Source organism: Prionailurus viverrinus, chromosome A2, assembly GCF_022837055.1.
Source record: "Prionailurus viverrinus isolate Anna chromosome A2, UM_Priviv_1.0, whole genome shotgun sequence".
Lineage (NCBI taxonomy): Eukaryota > Metazoa > Chordata > Mammalia > Carnivora > Felidae > Prionailurus > Prionailurus viverrinus.
In genome coordinates, this window is record NC_062562.1 from 65496542 (window position 1) to 65518054 (window position 21513).

General features: G+C 47.5%; 1 protein-coding gene across 5 annotated transcripts in view; it reads right to left on the reverse strand.

The window, feature by feature from the left end:
• Nucleotides 1-21513, reverse strand: part of COBL (cordon-bleu WH2 repeat protein) — a 276082-nt gene that overhangs the window by 91260 nt on the left and 163309 nt on the right. The window lies entirely within an intron of this gene.

Sequence of the window (21513 nt, forward strand, 5' to 3'; positions counted from 1 at the left end):
TATTTTTATTTTTATTTTTATTTTTATTTTTATTTTTATTTTTATTTTTATTTTAAGTAGGATCCATGCCCAACATGGGGCTTGAACTCACGACCCTGCCATTTGTAGATCTTCTTTGGAAAAAAATGTCTGTTCAGGGCGCCTGGGTGGCTTGGTCGGTTAAGCGTCTGACTTCGGCTCCGGTCATGTTCTCGAGGTCCATGAGTTCGAGCCCTGCATCGAGCTCTGTGCTGACAGCTCAGAGCCTGGAACCTGCTTTGGATTCTGTATCCACCCCCCCCCCCCCCGCCATGCCCTTCCTCCACTCACACTCTGTCTCTCCCTGTCTTTCAAAAATTAATAAATGCTAAAAAAATTTAAAAAGAAAAAAGTTCAAGTCCTTTGCCCATTTTTGGTTAGATTATTATTATTATTATTACTATTTTTCTATTGAGTCATATGGGTATTTTATATATTTTAGACATTAATCCATCAAACATGTGATTTGCAAATTCTGTACGTTGCCAATTCACTTTGTTGATTGCTTCCTTTGCTATGTAAGAGCTTTTTAGTTTGAGACAATCCCACTTACTTTTTGCTTTTGTTGTCTGTGCTTTTGATGTCATACTCAAAAATTTTTGCCCAGACCAATGTTGATTAGCATTTTGCCTGTTTTCTTCCAGTAGTTTCATGGTTTCAGGTCTTACACTAAAGTCTTTCATATGTTTTGAGCTGATATTTGTACACGGGCCGAGATGAAGGTCCAATTTCTCTCTTCTGCATGTGAATATCCTGTTTTTCCATCACCATTTACTAAAGAGACTATCTCTTCCTCATTGTGTGCTCTTAGCACCCTTGTTTAAGATCACTTGACTGTAGATGTGTGGTTTTGTTTGGGGAGGGGGTCTGTATTCTGTTCTATTGTTTTTTATGTCTGTTCTTAGGTCAGTGCCATACCATTTTGATTACCACTGCTCTGTAATATATTTTCAAATCAAGAAGTGTGATGCCCCCAGTTTCTCCTTCTCTCTCTCCTTTCTCCCCTCCTCCTCAAGATTCTTTGGCTATTCAGAGCCTTTTGTAGTTCCATATGAATTTTAGGATTGCCTTTTCTATTTCTGAAAAGAATGACATTGGGACTTTGGTAGGGATTGCAATACTTGTGTCTGTAGACGACTGTATGGACATTTTAACAATACTAATTTCTTCCAATCCACGAACATGGGGTACCTTCCCATTCATCTGTGTCTTCTTTAATTTTCTTCATGTTATTTGGATGGTTCATTGCATACAGAAATGTGACTGATTTTGTATATTAATTTTATATTCTGCAGCGCTACTAAATTTATTTGTTGTATCAGTTTTTAAAAACTTTTTATGTTTATTTATTTTTGAGAGAGACAGAGAGAGAGAGAGCACAAGCAGGTGAGGGGCACAGAGAGAGGGAGACACAGAATCTGAAGCAGGCTCTAGGCTCTGAGCTGTCATCACAGAGCCCAACGCGGGGCTTGAACTCATGAACATGAGATCATGACTAGAGCCAAAGTTGGATGCTTAACCGACTGAGCCACCCAGGTGCCCCTACCTGTTTTTTTCTTGTTGCTGAGTTTTTGGAGTTTTGTACATATATGATCATGTCATATACAAAAAGATAATTTTACTTCTTCCTTTCTAATTTGGATTTCATTTCTTTTTCTTGTCTAATTGTTCTGCCTAAGATTTCTGTGTTGAATAGAAGTGATTAAACTGGGCGCCCCTGCCTCATATTGGATCTAATAAGGAAAGTTTTCAAATTTTCCTTCTTGACTTGGATGTTAGATGTGGGCTTTTCACCTATGGCCTGCAGGGGGTTGAGGTAAGTTCCTTCCATATGTATTTTGCTGAGAGTTTTAATCATGAATGAATATTAAACACCGTCAAATGTTTTTTCTACATCTACCGAGATGATCGTGTGTGTTTTATGCTTTCGTCTTGTTCATGTGGTGTATGACATTCATTGGTTTGCACGTGTTGAACCATTCTTATACCCCAGGGACAAATTTCACTTGGTTGTGGTTTATGTGCTGTTGAACTTAATTTGCTAGTATTTTATTAAGGACTTTTGCACCTATGTTTATCAAAGATATCGGCCTGTCATTTTCCTGCAGTGTCTTTGTCTGGCTTTGCTATCAGGGTAATGCTAACCTTATAATTATTCCCTCTTCTATTTTTTAAAAGGGGTTACGAAGGATTGGTATTAATTCTTCTTTCAATGTTTGGTAAAATTCACTCCTTGAATCATCTGGTCCTGGGCTTTTCTTTGTTGGGAGGTTTTTGATTACTAGTTAAATCTCCTTATTTATTATATTTATTTAAAATCCAAAGTAAAGTAAGAAAAAAAAAATAGGAGGGACAACCCAGAAAACAAATTATAAGCTGGCATACTTAAATTTGATCATATCAACAATTACATGAAATGCTTAGTGTTACAGTTAAAAGGACAATCTCTAGATTGTCAGAATAGATTAATGTCTACAAAAAAAATATTTTAAAAGGCATAAGTTGGTTAAAACTGAATGGACAGAAAACGACACTGTTTAAACAGTAGGCACAGGAGGCTGGACTGGCTATACGAATAATATATAAAACAGAGGTTAAGAACGAGTATTGCCAAAGTTACAGATGGACATTTCATAATCATAAAGGAGTCGATGCATCGGGAAGTTTTTAAAAAAAATTTTAAATGTTTATTTATTTATTTATTTTGAGAGAGAGAGAGAGAGACAGATAGAGAGAACATGAGCAAGGGAAGGGGAGAGAGAGAGGGAGAGACAGAGAATCTGAAGCAGGTTCCACGTTGTCAGCACGGAGCCTGACGTGGGGCTTGAAACCATGAACCGTGAGATCATGACCTGAGCCGAAATCAAGAGTTGGACGCTGAACCGACTGAGCCACCCAGGTGCCCCAGAAAGTTTTAGTAATCATATATGTGTGTGTGCCTAATAATAGCTTCAAAATACATGAAGCAAAGCTGACAGAATTAGAGTGAGAAACAGCCAAATCACATTGGAAAATAACAGCTCAGAGGGGGAAAAATTCATCCACTGGCTTTTTAGCTAACCTCTATTATTTGTTTTTAATGGCCGGTATGAGGATTATAGTATGCGTCCTGAACTTTTACAGTCCATTTAGATTAAGTATTAATACTTTAGATCAAATGTGGATACCTTGCAATCGTAAAGATCTATTTATCCTGCCCTTCTATATTTTATGTTATAGTTGGCATATATATTAATGTTTACATGTTAGAGGTCTAAAGACAATAACAAGTCCTTTACATTTACTCAGATATTTACCATTTTTTTGTATTCTTTATTCCTTTCAAAAATTCCAAGTTTCTATTGGGTATTATTTCCCTCCAGTCTGAAATTTTCCATTACTGTTACGTTTGTGCAGGTCTGACAGCAAAAGACTCTTTATTTTAATCTGAAAATGTCTTTCTTTAGACTTCACTCTTGAAGGCTATTTTTGCCAGACAACGAATTATGAACTCACAGTAGTTACTGTCTGTCGTCACTTTGAAGATTCTCTTCCACGATTACTTAGCGTCCATTGTTTCTGATGATAAATTCAGCAGTTTTCAAAATGTTATTTTTGTCTAGTTTAGATTTTTCTCCTGAAGTCTGTTTTTAAGCAATCTCACTACAATGTACCTTAGTTGTTGTTACTGTGTTTTTAAATTTTGGTTTGGATTCACTGAACTTTACATTTTTTTTTTATTTAAAAAATTTTTTTAATGTTTATTTATTTTTGAGAGAGAGAGAGAGAGAGAGACAGAGCATGAACTGGAGAGAGCAGAGAGAGAGAGAGAGGGAGACACAGAATCTGAAGCAGGCTCCAGGCTCTGAGCCATCAGCACAGAGCCCGAGGCAGGGCTCGAACTCATTTACTATGAGATCATGACCTGAGCCGAAGTTGGATGCTTAACCGACTGAGCCACCCAGATGCCTAAACTTTTTAAATCTGTCAATGTACATCTCTTACAAAATTTGGGAAACCTTGGTCCTTGTTGTTTCTTCAATTTTTTTTTTTCTCTGTTCTTCTGGGACTCTATTGACAAACACCAGATATTTTAGTAGTGTTCCACAGGTCTTTGAGGCTCTATTTTCATTTCAATTTTTTTCTCTCTCTCTTCTTAAAATTGGAACATTTCTTTTTTTTTTTTTTTTTTTAATTTTTTTTAACGTTTATTTATTTTTGGGACAGAGAGAGACAGAGCATGAATGGGGGAGGGGCAGAGAGAGAGGGAGACACAGAATTGGAAACAGGCTCCAGGCTCTGAGCCATCAGCCCAGAGCCTGACGCGGGGCTCGAACTCCCGGACCGCGAGATCGTGACCTGGCTGAAGTCGGACGCTTAACCGACTGCGCCACCCAGGCGCCCCAAAAAATTGGAACATTTCTATTGATTTATCTTCAACTTCACTGCCTTTTTACTTTGTTACTTTCCTTCTGTTGCTAAGCCCATCCAGTATCATTTTTATTGAAGATATGGTGTTTTTCCATTTTAGAATTTCTATTTGGTTCTTTTTTATAGTTCTTATTATCTGCTGAGATTTTCCCATTATTTTCATTCATTACAAGCACTCATTTTGCATGAAGCATATTTATAAGCTGCAGTAGATTTTTTTGCCTGTTAAACCTAGCACCTGGGTCACCTCCAGGTTGGTTTCTGATGACCGTCTTTTTTCTTGGGAACAGATCACATTTTCCTGGTTTTTCGTCTGTTGAGTATTTTGGCTTGTGTCCTGGCCATTGCGAATGTCATGCTTGCTTCTATTACATTCTCATGAAAAGTATCGACTCTTTTGTTTTAGGAACTAATAAACTCAATGGACTCACAATGAAAATTCTGTCCCTTGGCTGGTAATTCAAATCTTAGTTCAGCTCTTTTACTCTTAGCTAAGCTGCTTGGTGCCTGCCTCTTGCACGTGTGATTCAAGGCTCAGCCAGAGATTTGGATGGAATTTACCCCAGAGAATTTATGGCTCTCCGGCTATCTCCTTCCTGGTATTCTTTTCTCACTTTCCAGATGCTGGTGGCCATCCTGAATTCTGGTCCTCGTTTTCCAGGCCATTAAGGCTGGTGACCACGGATTATTTTCTTGAATCTATATATCATCTCCTAAATATATACTAATTTTCTCCTGCCCCATAGCCCATTAACATAAACTTAGTAGTTTAAGTACAAACACGTATTTGCTATGCCACAGTTTTTAATGGTCAGCAGTCCAAGCATGGCTAAGGTGGGTCATCTACTCAGGGTCTCACGAGGTTATAGACCCTCACGAGGGTCTTATCCAGGCTGTATGCCCATCTGGAATGCCCGCGTGCAAGCTCACGGAGATTGTTGCAAGGGTGTCTGCCCTTGCAGCTGTCTGACTGAGAGCCCTGGCTTCTGACTATGGGTCATCTTCAGGTGTGAGAGGCCACCTGCATTTCCCTGCCACATGGTCTTTTCCCAAGAAAGTTCACGTCATGAGTGCTGGCTTGTTTGAGGTCAGCACAGAAATCTCTCTCTCTCTCTCTCTGTCTCTCTCTCTCTAGCCTGCTAAGATGGACTCTTCTGTAACGAGATGTAATCAAGGGAATGACATCCCATCACCTTTATCATATAATGGAACCTAATCAAGTCAGTGGGTCATACAAGGGTGTGAGTCACTGGGGGCCACATCAGGGTATGCCGGCCACCAGGGCCAAAAGTATATCTTACTGTCTTGTCATGTGGGGCCTTTGGAGGTGAAATAACTTCTCCAGGGTTATAACAGTTAGGTGGGTGCCACCTCTGATTCAAATCCAGGCAAAGCATACATCCTCCAGGTATACCGCATACCTCCCGACAAGCAGAGATATGCTCCCCACTGGTCGAACAGTCTGGATCCAGCCACAGACAAGGAGCAATGACAGAAGCAGGACATCTGCAAATCGTTGCTTTCTAATCTTCCAGGAATCACGTGAGACGCCTCAGCAAATTCTGCAACTCCTCAGCAAATTCTGCAACTCACGACTCCTCAACATGATATTAGTTTTCAAAGTCTCAGAGTTGCCGGAAAGCTTTTTATTTCTATATATGTATATAGATACACGTTACACATACATACATATTTGAAGTTTGTCTATTTTGAGAGAGAAAGAAAGTGAGCGAGCACGGGAGGAGCAGAGAGAGAGGGAGAGAGAGAGAATCCCAAGCAGCTTCTGCACTGTCAGCATGGAGCCTGAATGCAGGGCTCAATCCCACAAAAGGTGACATCATGACCTTAGCCGAAATCCAGAGTTGGACACTTAACCAACCAAGTCACCCAGGTATCTTTATCTCCCCATTTATCTTTAAAGGCCATAGAGATCACACTACATCAAAAAGTCCCACAAATGACACACGTTAATTCAGGAAAATCAAAACATTAAAACACACCGATCAAAATCAGAGGGGTATTATCTGGCAAAGAGAGATGGTCTCAGTTTGGTTATAAATCAAGCTTCTCTGGTGATTTTATTACCTCTCTGAAGTTACACAATAGTTAGCTAGGTTCTGTATTCCAGAATCTGTTGTAATCCTAATGATGTGTACGATAACACAGTTTCTAATAGTTCATATCAGAAACTAGCTCAATGCTAACAGAAGTATCAGTTTCATGAGTAACAGTTGTAAAGCTTCAACCTGAGAACCAAGTTCTTTTTGAGAAACCATAACTTACCAGCTGGCTCGTGCGGGCAAGTCCATTAACCTTGGGCCCTTGTTTATAAAGTAAACGAAGAAGAGAGCTAAGCTGTGTTCCTGATCTGCAAGGTCCTTTCACCTTTAAATTTAGAAACTGGGCCTTAAGCCTCTCGGTGTTAATACGGAAACTGGAAAGTAAGTAAAGTTTATAAGGGGAAAAAAATAAGATCTTGTATCTCAAACGTAAGCCAACTGTCTGTTGAACTAATGTCTTTGCAGTAAACCCATGCGGCCGCCCACATAAACGGGGCAATGGTGACAGTATTCCCATGGTAAGATTATTCACTTAAAAACAATACTCATCTACACGGGGCTTTCAATCCTTGAAGATTCTTGCTAATTCTGTAAGCACTGCCACCAAGACGTGGTCACACATTGGCCCTTCCAAACAACCTTGGTTATGCAGACAGCCATGGGCACTATTCTTATTTAAATAAACATTTTTTAACGTCTATTTATTTTTGAGAGACAGAGATAGAGCATGAGCGGGGGAGGAGCAGAGACAGAGGGAGACACAGAATCCGAAGCAGGCTCCAGGCTCTGAGCTGTCAGCACAGAGCCTGATGCGGGGCTCGAACCCATGAACTTCAAGATCACGACCCGAGCCGAAGTTGGATGCTTAACCGACTGAGCCACCCAGGCGCCCTGGGTATTATTCTTATTTTGCTTGTGAGGAACCAGAACCCTGGAAAGTTGAACGGCAAGTCCTTTTGAGTGAGTCGTCCAAGGTTGTAGAGACAGCAAATGGATGAGAAAGACATTACAGGGGCACCTGGATGGCTCAGTTGGTTAAGTGTCCGACTCTTGGTTTCGGCTCAGGCCACGATCTTACGGTTCGTGGGTTCGAGCCCGCGTTGGGCTCTTTGCTGACAACGTGGAGACTGCTTGGGATTCTCTTTCTCCCTCTCTCTTTGCACCCCCCCCCCTTCACGCTTGCTGTCTCTCAAAATAAATAAGTAAGCCTAAAAAATTTTTAAAACAAAATAAAGTAATAAAAAAGAAAGACCTCACAGCCTCCTGGGGACTATATCTCACTGAAATACGAGATACCTGCCTCGTTGCTTATTCCCTCAGCAAAGACAGGCCACATGCTTTCAGATTTGTTGCTGGAGTCCTGTTTTGGGGAGCTTAGCGTATGGGAGGAAGTAAAGAGGAAATACGGTAAATTCTCCGTCTCCTTTCTCTCTGCCCCCCACACCCTCTCAAACAAATAGTAAGACAAAAAAATAAAATATGGATTGGAATTCTAAAACCCACTGTTTCTGACTTTTGGTTACCAAGGTGATCAGAAAGAGCCCTAAAAGTATTCTGATACAAAGAAGCAAAATGCAACAGTAAGGAAAACAATGAAATCATGATTTGATCAGATTCTACGCGTCGTCGCAGGGGAACATGCAGACTTGTTAACGTGGTCGACAGGAGGAACCCCAGTGGCCAAAATGACGATGCTGGAGGCTAAGAACAACATACTTAAACAGCGGCTATTTAAACCGTGTGACTCTATAATATAAAGCCCAGCTTTTAATTTCCTTTGTGTCACCAAAACGTCAACGGGCAGGAAAGCAGCCAAGCTCCCTTTTCATTTTGATTCTGTCGCTGAGGCCTCCATAAATGTCACGCTTGAATGACGGCTAAAAATACAGAAGACTTTAATCTTCTTCAAATAAGCTCGCCTCTGTGGCTGCAAGTGGCGGGGGCGGGAAAGGACCCGTAACCAAGGGGAGATGTGAACCAACTAAAATAGCTCCCATTTCCTTTCTCTGCAAACTCTCCTGATCCATGGCCCTGCCCTCTCCACCCAAGGAAGTTCCTGTGTGGCTCTGTGACGGGGATGGGGCGCGACAGGTTCACACGGGTGTTTGTTTTGACGAAGGAATAATACTTCCTCTGAGCACAATACAGAGCCTCACCTCTGCCTCCTCAGGGGAGAAGGAAACATCCCAAACACCAGAGGCACCCCCCTCGCATTCACACGTCCCCCAACGTTTAAACAACAAGAAAAAACTGTTCTGCACCATCATACCTTTTGTTATTTGCTTCTCCGTATTTTAGGATCTGGACAAAACCTCTAGGTGGCTGTGTGGGTCAAAGGGAATTCGTACAAATCCACTATTTAGTTCTGGGCCAGTTTCGTCGATTTACTAACGGGCAGGTATGCTTTGTCTCTGGAACGTTTGAAGGGTAAATGCGCAGTTATTGTTTCAAGCATTGACTCGAAAACAGGTCAAGTTGGACTGGGTCTGAAAGAACCTTCACCGTCCTGCTTCTTTTATCCTTCATTCCTGTCAAGGCTTTTGAAGCCCCATAACACACGGTATGAGCAGAGAACAGATCTTTGCAAACTGGGTCGAGCCAAACACTAGAGGCGGTGTCTCAAAAAGTGAGCAGATGACCCACCATCGGGCTGCACTGGTAGGATAACAGGTTCAAGCCTCGGCACTGCCTGCAGGAGATGCAGGGGAATACGTTTCTTTTGGTATGAGTTTAAAAATTTTTATTTATTTTTGAGAGAGAGGAAGACAGAGTGTGAGCGGGGGAGGGGCAGAGAGCGAGGGAGGGAGACCCGGAATCCGAAGCAGGCTCCCGGCTCCGAGCTGTCAGCACAGAGCCCGACGCGGGGCTCGAACCCCCGAACTGCAAGAACATGACCTGAGCTGAAGTCGGACGCTTAACCGACTGAGCCACCCAGGGGCCCCCAGTGTGAGTTGAAATGGGTTTCGGACGAGTCAAGCTTATGTATGTTCGGCACTGGGAAACCCCTGGTTTGGTTATTCCCCCTAGAGAACGACAGGTTAGCATTCCTCATGAATCATCTGCCACTTTTGCTTAACTTCCTTGATAAAGGGCACAGGTGGAGGGGAACTGATTCCATCCCGGTTCTGCCAGATATTCTGACTGCAGGATCACCCCCATGAGAAGCAGACGGGGCTGCCGAGAAAGAGCTCCATGGCTCGGAATCCTGAATTCGCTCTGTTTGAAAAACCTGGGGATTGGCTGTGCACGATGGAGCATGAGTATGTCCTCCAAGGAGATCTTTAGCACTGTTGTTTTTTTTTTTCCAGGTGTATTTATCTATTTTGAGCAAGCGAACGAGAGAGGAGTACAAGAAGGGGAGGGGCAGAGACAGTCCCAAGCAGCCTCCGACGCAGGGCTCGAACTCACAAACTGCAAGATCGTGACCTGAGCCCGGATCAAGAGTCAGACACCCAACAGACTGAGCCACCCAGGCGCCCCTAGAGTTGTGTTTAATGTTGGGGTTTTCATTCTCCGCTAGCAAACACATGACTTCCCTGTCAACGGTGAGTAAATGAGCCTGCTTTTTCGTTTCAAACGTCCTGTCCGTTTGAGAATCTCTATGTCACGAGAGATGACGGTGGCAGCACTGGCATGATACACCAGCACCTGCTGAGACCTGACCCACCGCATCTCCCGCAGAGGGCTCAGGGCCAGGATGCAAGCCCGCACGTCTTGCGCTCAAGCCACCTGATGGCCGCCATGTTTCCCTCTGATCCCGTTCAGCGCCCACGCAGGAGAACCTCCTGCCGGAGAGATGTCTCTGCCTCAGGTACGTCCCTGTGATCTCACGTCACCTTGGTAAACCTTGGCGTCCTCACTGGTACAATGAAGATCACAAGAGTCCCTACTTCATGACGATATCGCGAAGATTAAGTGAAAGAAGATGACGCACCTGAGGTCTTAGCACCGTAGCTGAAACACAGCAAGAACCGGGCCATTGCTGGGTCATTATAACTGTCTTAATGCTGACCTTGGGACCAGGTGGCTGGGGACGGACAATGTGCCTTCTCTGCCCAGCTGTCCTGGAAATCCTTTTGCTGGTGAGAATACTGGTGCACACGACGGGCCAGGCACAATGGCCCCCATCTCCAGCTGCTTTAACAGTTGAAACACTACCAGCCAGGGTGGATAGTCTTTCTTGGGTAGGGCTTCATCCCTGATCTGCATGTCACCTGCTGGGAAAGAATCTGGAAGTGATCCTGCTGGGAAAGAATCTGGAAGTGATGTCTTCACCCTGTCTAGTCTCCGGTCCCCGGCATGGGAATTAGGGGGGGAATCATGAAAAGCAGGGGTGCGGGGGTGCCTGAGTGGTTCTGTCGGTCAAGCGGCCAACTTCTGCTCAGGTCACGATCTCGCGGTTTGTGAGTTCGAGCCCTGCGTCGGGCTCTGTGCTGTCAGCTCAGAGCCTGCTTCGGATTTTTTGTCCATCTCTCTCTGCTCCTCCCCCACTTGCTCTCTCTCTCTCTCTCTCTCTCTCTCTCTCAAAAATAAACAATTTTAAAAAAGCAGTGTTGCAAGTGGGAATTTCCCATGGATTGGACCCACGTGCCATCATCTACCCAGACAAGGGCTGTTCTCTGGTATCTGGGGACATAAGATGTCTGCTCCAATGAAACACTGAGAGCCTTTAAAGCACCGAATCCGGGGCACCTGGGTGGCTCAGTCGGTTAAGTGGCCGACTTCGGCTCAGGTCATGATCTCGCGGTCCGTGAGTTTGAGCCCCGCTTCGGGCTCTGTGCTGACAGCTCAGAGGCTGGAGCCTGTTTCAGATTCTGTGTCTCCCTCTCTTTGACCCTCCCCTGTTCATGCTCTGTCTCTCCCTGTCTCAAAAATAAATAAAACATTAAAAAAAAAATTAAAGCACCGAATCTTACCTGCCCTTGAATTCCTTATGGCCAAGGAAACTGAGGGCACATAAACAGAAACTCAGCTTCCCTTTGTTATGGGCTAAGTTTGGTTCCCTCCCCGCCACCAACCACAAATACGTATATTGAAACCCTAACCCCAGTACCTTAGACTATGCAGGACTGTATATGAAGAGAGGGTTCTTAAAGAGGTGATTATGTTAAGATGAGGCCATTAAGGCGATTCCCACATTCCTTCCAGAAGAAGAAGAGGCAGCAAGGACATGCATAGAGTGAGGATGTGGCCCGGAGACGGCCGTCTGTCTATAAGCCGAGACAGGCCTCAGCAGAACCCTGACCTTGGACTAACGGCTTTGGAACTGTAAGAAATCAGTTTCTGTTGTTCAAGCCCCCCAAGTCTGTGGTATTTCATCAAGGCAGCCTAGCTAACTGGTTACCCTTTGACTTAGCTGGTAGGCAGGCAGTGTGCCTGGAAAGTTTGAACTACTATGGATTCTACGAAGGCTTTCCCCCAGAAAGTGTTCTAGCTTTTGGTTTTCCTCACTGCCGTGACTCACTCTCCGCGTGCTCGTCATCTATGAAAAGGAGACAGGAGTCCCCACAAGAGCGGGACCAGACGGAGTCCTGACTTGCTACAGGCCAGCGTAAGCCGACACGGCATCTAACTGCCACGTGGGGTTTCCCCATAATTATCACTCGGGCACCCCAACTCTGCCAGACGGAAGGTTCTTTCCCACGTTCCACGAACACGAACGATTCTGGAATTCCCACGTGCCGGTCCCCCGTCCTGTCCTGCGGACACAGCCCCAGCCCAGGACAGGGACTTGTCACATCCCGTGAGGCTTTACGTTTCTTGGCTTAAATATTCCAATTTCTGCTATTGTGTTAATAAGGGCCGGTAAGCCCCAGACTCTTCAGTTTCTACAATGTTCTTTTGGCGTTTAGAAAAAGATTTTTTTTTCTCTTAAAATATGATGTTGAGACATAGTCACTCCAGTTGAGCAGTATGGGGCCATTGCCACCTTGCCCCCTCGTCACACTTCTGTGAATTTAGGCTAAGGCTGCCGTAAACTCTGCCAGCACCTCCAAAATAGCTGTGCCTTTTCCTCGGGTGCAACCATTTAGCGAGGTCCCCACCCCCACCTCCATTCTTGCCCCAGAAATCTAGGGGCCCCAGGGTCAGCCTTGGATTGGGGCCCACCGAGGGGCCTCAATGGGACCCGGGTCTGGGGTTACGCATGTCCAGGGTCTACAGTGCAGGGAGCACAGGAGTGATGGATCTAGGGGCCACTGGAGACGCCGAAACCCTCCTATCCCTGAATGTCATCTCACTGAAGATCACTGTGGATCCCGGAAGGCCTCCTGTCTAGCTGCCCCGTGCACCCAAGCCTCCAGCTGGACGGCGTACCGTGTAAGTCAACACACAGGTCCATCTGCCCATGTGTGTGTCCCCAGAGACCTCCCAGAGAGACAACGACTCATTAATCACCACCGAAGATGAGGCCATGCTCTCCTTGGCTCTTCTCCCACTGAGCCCTCGCTCTTTTGTTTATAAAATGCTCACTCACGGGCCACTGGGTGCCAGGCCTTGTGCGTGGGGCTGGGACGCACCGGAGATCGAGACACCATTCCCCGCGGGGATTCAGCCAAATGGATGGCCAAGTATATGCTGGGTCCTCAAGGCCGTGGGGATAGGGGTGGTGGATCCTGAACTTGTCACCAGCAGTCTCCCATGTAGTGGCAGTTACTGACCTCTGCTAAGGGGCTCCCTGAGGAGAGCTAAGGCCGAGGGTTCCCTACAATGCGGGTGGACTTTAAAATCACGAATGCCGTAAAATGCACTCCAAGTCACGATGCCGGGGCATGGCTCATCATGCCCACGGAGAGGCAAATGCCCAACCCCCAAGCCAGTCAGACTGTTGTCCAGAACCCAAACGCACAGGATGATGTGCCTCAGAGAACGGCTCTGTTTTTATCCCCAAAGAAACCGTAACAGCAGGGAATAAATCACGGAAGTTTTGCCCTTTAGTGGGGAGAAGATGATGTGGTTGGGAAAGTGCTTCTTCTTTCCACAGGAAATCACCTGTTGCATCTGCTTTGGTACGGGTGGGGGGGGGGAGAGGGTTGGGGGGCACTCTGTGGGGGAGGGGTGCTTGGTGCGTCTCCGGTTTGAGTAGTAAGAGGTCTGAATTTCATAAAGAAACGTTCACAACAGGCTCAGAGACAGGGGCGTCTGGGTGGGGTCTTGGTTTCACCCTCAGGTCATGATCTCACAGTTTGTGAGTTCAAGCCTCAGGTTGGGCTCAGCACTGACAGCGTAGAGCCTACTTGGGATTCTGTCCCTCTCCCTCTCTCTCTGCCCCTCCCCTGTTCATGCTCTCTCTCTTCCTCCCTCAAGACAAATAAATTTTACAAAATCTTTAAAAAATATTAAAAAAAAAAAGAAAAAAAAACAGGCTCAGGGGCACACACACAGAAGAAGCCAGAAGGAAAGGCCTGCCATGGGGGGAGGTTTCCAGGGCAAAGTCCCTTCCCGTCTGCGCAAGGAGGGGGCTCAGCTGGTGGGAGGAGGGAGGAAGGGAGAGAGGGAGGGGCTTCCTTCAGGGTAACCTGGAGGGCTAAGGGTCCACGGGGATGCCCTGAATGGCCGGGAGTGGGGGGGGGGGATGCTCTGAGTTACTAGCCTGCAGGCCTACACAGAGGAGGGACAGGCAGTGCAGCATGGGAAAGAAGTGGGGCCCTCCTGTGGTATTCTAGAACATTCCAGTGTGGAGGGCAGTCAACAGTAGGGAGGTGGAAAGCCTCCAGCCACACCAGAGAGAAAGCCTGGTACCTACTCGCAGTTTGTAACGGGACGTATATCCAAACCCTGGGACGGGTCCCCAGGCCACAGGACTCCCCAGCTCAATGCGCACATGCCTTCCTCTCCAAGGTCTGTTTGCCTCTTACCAAGTCACAGAGGGAACGCGGCCCCCTCCAAGTGCGTTCATCTCATCCTCACTGCCTCTGCAGGTGGGGGGACGGGGCCCGGTCTTCCCAAGAAGGGCCACACATGGTACAGGACGTGCGGCCGGTGAGAGCCCTTGCCTACGCGGTCTCTGACCTGCAGCAAGGCCTGGACCGGCTCGGTTTCCTCAACTCAACTGACGAAGGGCCATCGTGACCAGCAAGCTGGCCAGGATGGCCGTGAGGGGTGAGTCCACAATTTACGTGGCAGCGTGACTGTCTCTGCACACGGTTCCTGCACCCCCACCATACGGTCACTTCTAGCCCTGGGATCCGGCAGAAGGCTGCCCTGGTGGGGGGCTCACCGACCGTCTTTTCCCGTAGTGACGAGCGAACTCTGCAGGCTTATGGCCAAGTTGTCGCCCTTTCTAAAGTAGGCTCTGCGAGCAGGGCATTCGTTAGTTCTTCGCATACATATTGCAACCAGTGTCTTTCACTTCGAGGGGACCCACCTTTCCACGCCTGGTGAGTGAATCACGGAAATGCAAAGTGAATGAACACAAACGCTTGCTGATACAGCGGCACGGCATCAGACGTCGGAGACACGGCAGGGAGCAGAGACACTAAGTCCCCTGCCTCTGGGCTTACGGGTTAGACGCTGGAAGAAACACAGATGAGAATGGGAAACGGAGCAGACTGTGACCGGCGGATGGAGGGGTGAGGGAGGCCTGGCCGGCGAAGCGGCCTCCAAGCATGGTACAGGTGAGGGGAGAATGTGACGGGGCCCTGCGGCGAGGACAAGTCGTGGACTCCTCCGGGAGGGGCGGTGAGGGCACCGGGGAGGCGCTGAGCCCAGAGCTGGAGGCTGCGGGCGGAGGTAAGAACTCGGGTCATGCCCCAGGGGGATGACGCCCCCACTTGTGTTTGGACCAGTGTTACTCTAGCAGTGGTGTAGGGGGGCAGGAGGGCAGGAGCGGATGCAGGGACCCAGGAAGAGGCCACTACTGCAATGTGGGTCGTCCCAGGCGGGTGGGAGCCCCTGGACCAGGGTGCTAAGATGGGTGTGGGAGAGGTGGCCGCCTTCGGGATCAGGGCTCTTGGACAGGGGGTGTGGCACGTGAGGGACAGACGTGGGTCTATAGACCTTCCCCCTCATCTTATACGGGGGATCAGTCCAGGTGGGGCCCCTCCCCTCCTGGGTCCCTGGCACACGGGGTGTATCAAAGGGACCACTCTTCTCTACTCTGAATCCTTTCTGGCCAGCACAGGGCTCCAGGAGGCCAAGGCTGAGCCATCGCTCATGTGAGCACCACCCACGTGCTGGAGGTCATCAGAGGTCTTTGATTAGTATGAAGAATAATTTTTTTAAATGTATATCTAGTTTGAGAGAGAGAGAGAGAGAGAGAGAGCATGGGTACACAGGCGTATGTGCAGGGGAGGGGCAGAGAGAGAGGGAGGGAGAGAATCCTAAGCAGTCTCCACGCTGTCAGGACAGAGCCCAACATGGGGCTTGATCTCACGAACTGGAACATCATGACAGGAGCTGGGATCAAGAGTCCGACACTCAACCGACTGAGCCACCCAGGTGCCCCACGAAGAATAATTTTTAAAAAGTCTCCAGGCATCATCCCCTTTGCCAGAAACAAGTTAACAACCAGCAAGAGGCAAGTGACAGGGAACTCGGAGGAGTCCCCACTCCAGGGGGACAGTGGAAATGGCCCTGCGGGAACAGGGCTTCCATTTACCTCAACACCCTTGCGGACGTTTGATTTAATAAGCAGCAACCGTCAGTCCTAACAGCAGAGAGAATACGCTTGGAGCCCACCCTGGTCCGTGACCCTGCTCGGCGGGGACGCCCCCCCCCCCCCGCAACAAGGGTTCCTGAGGCTACATCGCTGGGGGGGGCCTTCTCTCTGCTATGGACCGGGAAGCAGAGGGAGGTCAGGAACATTCCAGAATGATCTGACGCACCACCACAGAAACGGACTGTGAGTTTGGCGATGGTCAGATGTACACTTCAGTTCTGGATGAAGTGTGTCGTTGGGGGTGCGGTCAGCAAAGGGTTACAACGTCCTGTAATATTCTAGATACCTGATTCTCATACGGAATCTCAAGTAGTAACACTTTCCCCTGATTTCTAACGTGTGCAGATTGCCCGAATTATTCACACAGTACAAAACGCTGCACTGAGATATCCAAGGAATGAGGGTCAATTCATACTCTTAAGTGCAGGGTGTGGACGTATTTATTGAACTCGTAAGCCATTTTTCATGGAAAAATCTTTTTTGGGGTTATACTAATAACTGATTGTAACACCAGCCTCCTCATCTCTCATTAATTTTTTTTTTTTTTTTTAATGAGAGGGAGACACAGAATCTGAAGCAGGCTCCAGGCTCCGAGCTGTCAGCACAGAGCCCGACGCGGGGCCCGAACTCGTGAACCGCGAGATCGTGACCTGAGCCGAGGTCAGCTGCTCAGCCGACTGAGCCACCCAGGCGCCCCTCCCGATCTCTCATTTTAACGGCTGTCCCCACCAGTGGTTTTAGTCCCAATGCAACAAACTTGAGATGGTGTAGAGACGTGGCTGTCATACTGGAATTATCTGGTGTTGAACGCTTTCCACGATGAATGCCATAATTCAAGTGCTACAGGACAAAAGAGAGCCCGGATAACTAAAATACTTTTTGAATTCCTTGTCCTTACGATAAAAAAGGATTCAGAGTTGTCTTCGGCATAAAAGCGGGCGTAAAAGAACCATGTGCCGACTGAAAATATTAGGGAAGAGCCGTTTCCTCTGCATTTGTGGAAAAGGAGAACTCAAATGAGACCACACAGCATTTTCTAGAAAACTCCCACAAGTTGTTTTTAATCAACTGACAGACAAAAGCGAAATACGCCTGTCCGTGACCCGCAGAGCGTTCTAAGAGGCAGATATCGGCAGGCGTGATTTACGGGATTCTTTCCATCTTGAATGGCTAAACTGAGTCACGTAAGCACAGATCACGGGACAGTATTCTATTCTTGTTCCTCTCAAAGAGGGGCTTCAAGGATCCTTCAAAGGATGAGCAACGGCCCCCCAATAAACTCTGAAAGTGTGGACCTGTGAACGAGGTGTATTCACAGTTTGTGCCTGACGTGGGGGCAAAGCCAGCACGAGGGTGTGGTCTTGTTTCACGTTGCCTTTGGTGTTTACGGCAACACAGAGTTTGATTTTTTTTTAAGTTGATTTATTTATTTTGGGAGAGACAGAGCACGAGCAGGGGAGGGGCAGAGAGATAGGCAGACAGAGGGAGAGAGAGAATGAGAACCCCAAGCAGGCTCCACACTGTCAGCACAGAGCCCGATGTGGGGCTCGAACCCACAAACCCGTGAGATCATGACCTGAGCCCAAACCACGAGTCGGACACTTAACCAACTGAACCACCCAGGCGGCCCCCTGCCCCTGCGCCCACGAGTTTGAGTTTTAAGTTTAATCTGCCACTTGGTTAACGCAGGAGCCTGGCCAGGGCACAGAGCCACCGTTCCCACTGGTCGGTCCTCCCTGCCTCCGGCTCTTCCATTCCCGATGCCTGGCTCTCACAAGGGCTCTTGTGCTGTCTGCATACCTAGGGGGATGGCGAGGTAGTTGCTGCGGGACTCACCAAGGCCACAGGACCAGGGCGGACAGAGCTGGGATGTTAACCCCAGGAGGCAGCTGCATGGCCTGTGGTCTGGCCTCTACATCATGTACCCGGGAAGGCTGCCTTGGCTGTTCCCATTTTGCAGAGGAGGAAACTGAGGACCAGAGAGTGAGTGGAGGGGGTGCCCACGCAGGCACTTGTGTCCGCGGCCCCACGCGTCATCTGAGATCTGCGCTGATCCACAGCCCAGAGGGGGGCACATGTGTGCAAGAGACAAGAGACCACCCTCCTTGGGGATAGATACTCAGACCTGGCATACAAAGGGGGCTCTGACCCCCAGGTAGGCACAGCAAGCAAGAACTCTGCCCTTGATCGGGGCCAAGGACAAGGCGTGAGGTCGTCTCAGCACACAGCAGAGTGGAGTGATGACCCTGGGGAATCTCAAAGGTAAAACAGGAAGAAAAATCCCACCTGGGACAGGCAATCCCTCGGTCCCTCACACGAACACACCCTGGGTCCCGGCAAGAAGAAGCAAGAACTATTTATTTATCTTAACATCCAACGTTAGGCCTCAGCTAACACTATGGCAAACTGTGCCCAGACGTTATTGCAGAGCACAGACCCATTCATCTCCAGGGAAACTCTTCTGCGGGAAGAACTCTCCAGACCCGTTCAAGATATTTACACCGAGCGAGCGGATCGGGGCAGCGGAGTTTCTGCGGCGCGGTGGTTCTCAAAGTGGGGTTTGCCTGGGAACTTGCTGGGACACAAATTCCCAGGCCCTGCCCCAGACCTACTGAATCAGAAACCCTCAGGGTGGAGCCAAGCAAAATGTGTTCTAACAAGCCCTTTGGGGGTGATTCTGATGCTCGCTTAAGTTCGAAAACTACTGACTCAGCGTATGGTGCCCTCACATATATATCATTCCTGTCTGAATGTTCCACTTAATTAGAACTACATTCGAGGTACCGGGAAGAGGGATGAAAGTCTGGCACAGAGATTCGGTCTCCTCTGGAAAGATAACACGTCTCTCGACCCGTCTTGCCAATTTCTCTGCTAACAGGCTTGCTCGAGGACACCATTAATTTCTTTCACTGGCGCTACCTACCCCCTCCGGGAAAGTCTCTCCGGAAAGTATTTTAGAAATAACAAATACTGGCGATCGCGTCGTGAGTATAAAAACAGGTAACAAACGCTGATACAAAGACAGCATTTGGGGGACAATGCGTCCCCTGAACCGACACTCGTCTGACATGATTCCCCTTCTGCGACCTGAATAAGGGAACCCTGAATTTTTCGGACCAGATGATAAGAGAAAAAGATAAAATATTTTCTTCTAAAATAAGAAAATGCAGGCATTCTCCTTTCCCCAAACTAGTCATGTCCTTGAAAATAAGCCTTTCCTTTCCATTCAGGACATCGGTGTTAGGAACAACTAAGGTTTTCCAAACAAACATCTTATCTTTATCTGGAAGGAAGTTGGTGAAAAAGGAACTGACGTTCTTACCCGACAACGATGACAATACACTTCTGGGTTCCTTTCCCAGAAATTAGTAAATAACAAAATACCTTTCATTTAAAAAGGAAAAATAGGGGCGCCTGGGTGGCGCAGTCGGCTAAGCGTCCGACTTCAGCCAGGTCACGATCTCGCGGTCTGTGAGTTCGAGCCCCGCGTCAGGCTCTGGGTTGATGGCTCGGAGCCTGGAGCCTGTTTCTGATTCTGTGTCTCCCTCTCTCTCTCTGCCCCTCCCCCATTCATGCTCTGTCTCTCTCTGTCCCAAAAATGAATAAACGTTGAAAAAAAAAATAAAATAAATAAAATAAAAAGGAAAAATATGGTCCCAGCAAATACTTAAATCTAATCCATATGCCACTCATATGCTTAAAAAAGGAGAGCATTTCTGTGAGCCAATTTCTGCGCTCATTCTGTGCCAAATAAAACAGATTTTAGTAAGAAGCTTTTACTGCCTCCGAGGGAACTCTGTTCATTTTTCAGCGTATAGAGAACTATTTATTTTTCACTTGAAATTCCCGATTCCCTATTTACAATGCATTTTTCCACTCGGGCAGACTTTATCCACTCTGGAGAAGCATGTTAAAATCTGAGAACACCTCTTCTCCGGACGGAAGGAACTTTTAAGATGCTGATCGGGTTCAGCATCAACCTTCGAGAACACCAGGAAACGCAATTCTCATTGCAAACAGCCCTCAAGCAATAATGATGCTGGAACTTGTGGTTTTTGGTGCTAACATCCCTCCCAATCAGAAGCAAACTGATGTCCCCAGAGGGAGGGGGCTGAAAAGTACTAAATGCTAGAAGTATGGTCTGTGGGTTATGAAAAAGTTCAGATCCTAAACCCCAAAAAAGGTTTACATTTCACCACACAAGCACAGGAAGAAACTTTGGGTTCAATTTGCACATTTAGTCCCGCAAGTGTACGACCAAATGGGGTGCATTTGTACCTAACGCTCTTGGTAACAAAAGACAGCTAAAACATCCCGGAGAACTCAGAAGAGCTTAGGAGCATTAGAAAATGCTAGGGGCGCCTGGATGACTCCATCGGTTAAGTGTCTGACCTCAGCTCAGGTCACGATCTCGTGGTTCGTGGGTTCAAGCCCCGCGTCGGGCTCTGTGCTGACGGCTCGGAGCCTGGAGCCTGCTTCGGATCCTGTGTCTCCCTCCCTCTCTGCTCCTCACCTGTTCACTCCCTGTCTCTCTTTCTCTCTCAAAATAAACATTAAAAAGAAAAAAAGAAAATGCTTAAGAAACACAAAAAATCAAAATATTTTCTTCTAAAACGTGTTGTGTCAGGGTTTTCCAACAGATTGCTAAGGCACGGATGGAAAGGTCTGTCGATGGGAGCAGGGTGGTCTCTGAGACCTGGGGATAAAGTTCACACCTGTGAGGACGGAGGACGATTTATTAAGATTTATGAAGACTGATGGACAGACAACCAGGCAAGAAGGAATCTGAGAAGACTACTGCTCCAGAGAGCCACTTAGGCAACTTCTAACCATGACCCCAGGCCGACCCTCCCATCTGGGAGGTACAGATTTAGATTCTAGTTTATTTTAAGGAAAAGCCATCTTATGAATACGCAAAAAAAAAGGCTTCAAACCCAGAGTAGCAGCAGTGTGAAGTTTTCTGCCTCCACGAAGCACGGACAGGCCAGGGACGCTAAGGCAGAAGGAAAGAGTCAGGAAATGAAGCCCCTGTGAGAGAATTAATGTGTGTTCTATAAAGTCCCTGTTTGCAGCGTGGTGTCCCTGTCCCCCAGGGAGCTGGGGTGCCAGCCACTGGGAACCTTCCCTGCTTGGTGAGCACTAATGCATTCTTACTGTGGCTTGGAGTCTTGGAATGCATGTGGAGCAGGCCCACCTGTGGGCGCAGCTGGTCAGCCTTGGAGAACACAGCTTCTAGAAGATTCCAAAGTCCGGTCCCATCCCGGCCACACCGTGTGCTGTCCCTGCTTCCCCCCACCTGAATGAGGACGGATGCATTTAGAAGATGAAACCTGTACATCAGTTTCACCGTGCATCATCCCAAGCCTC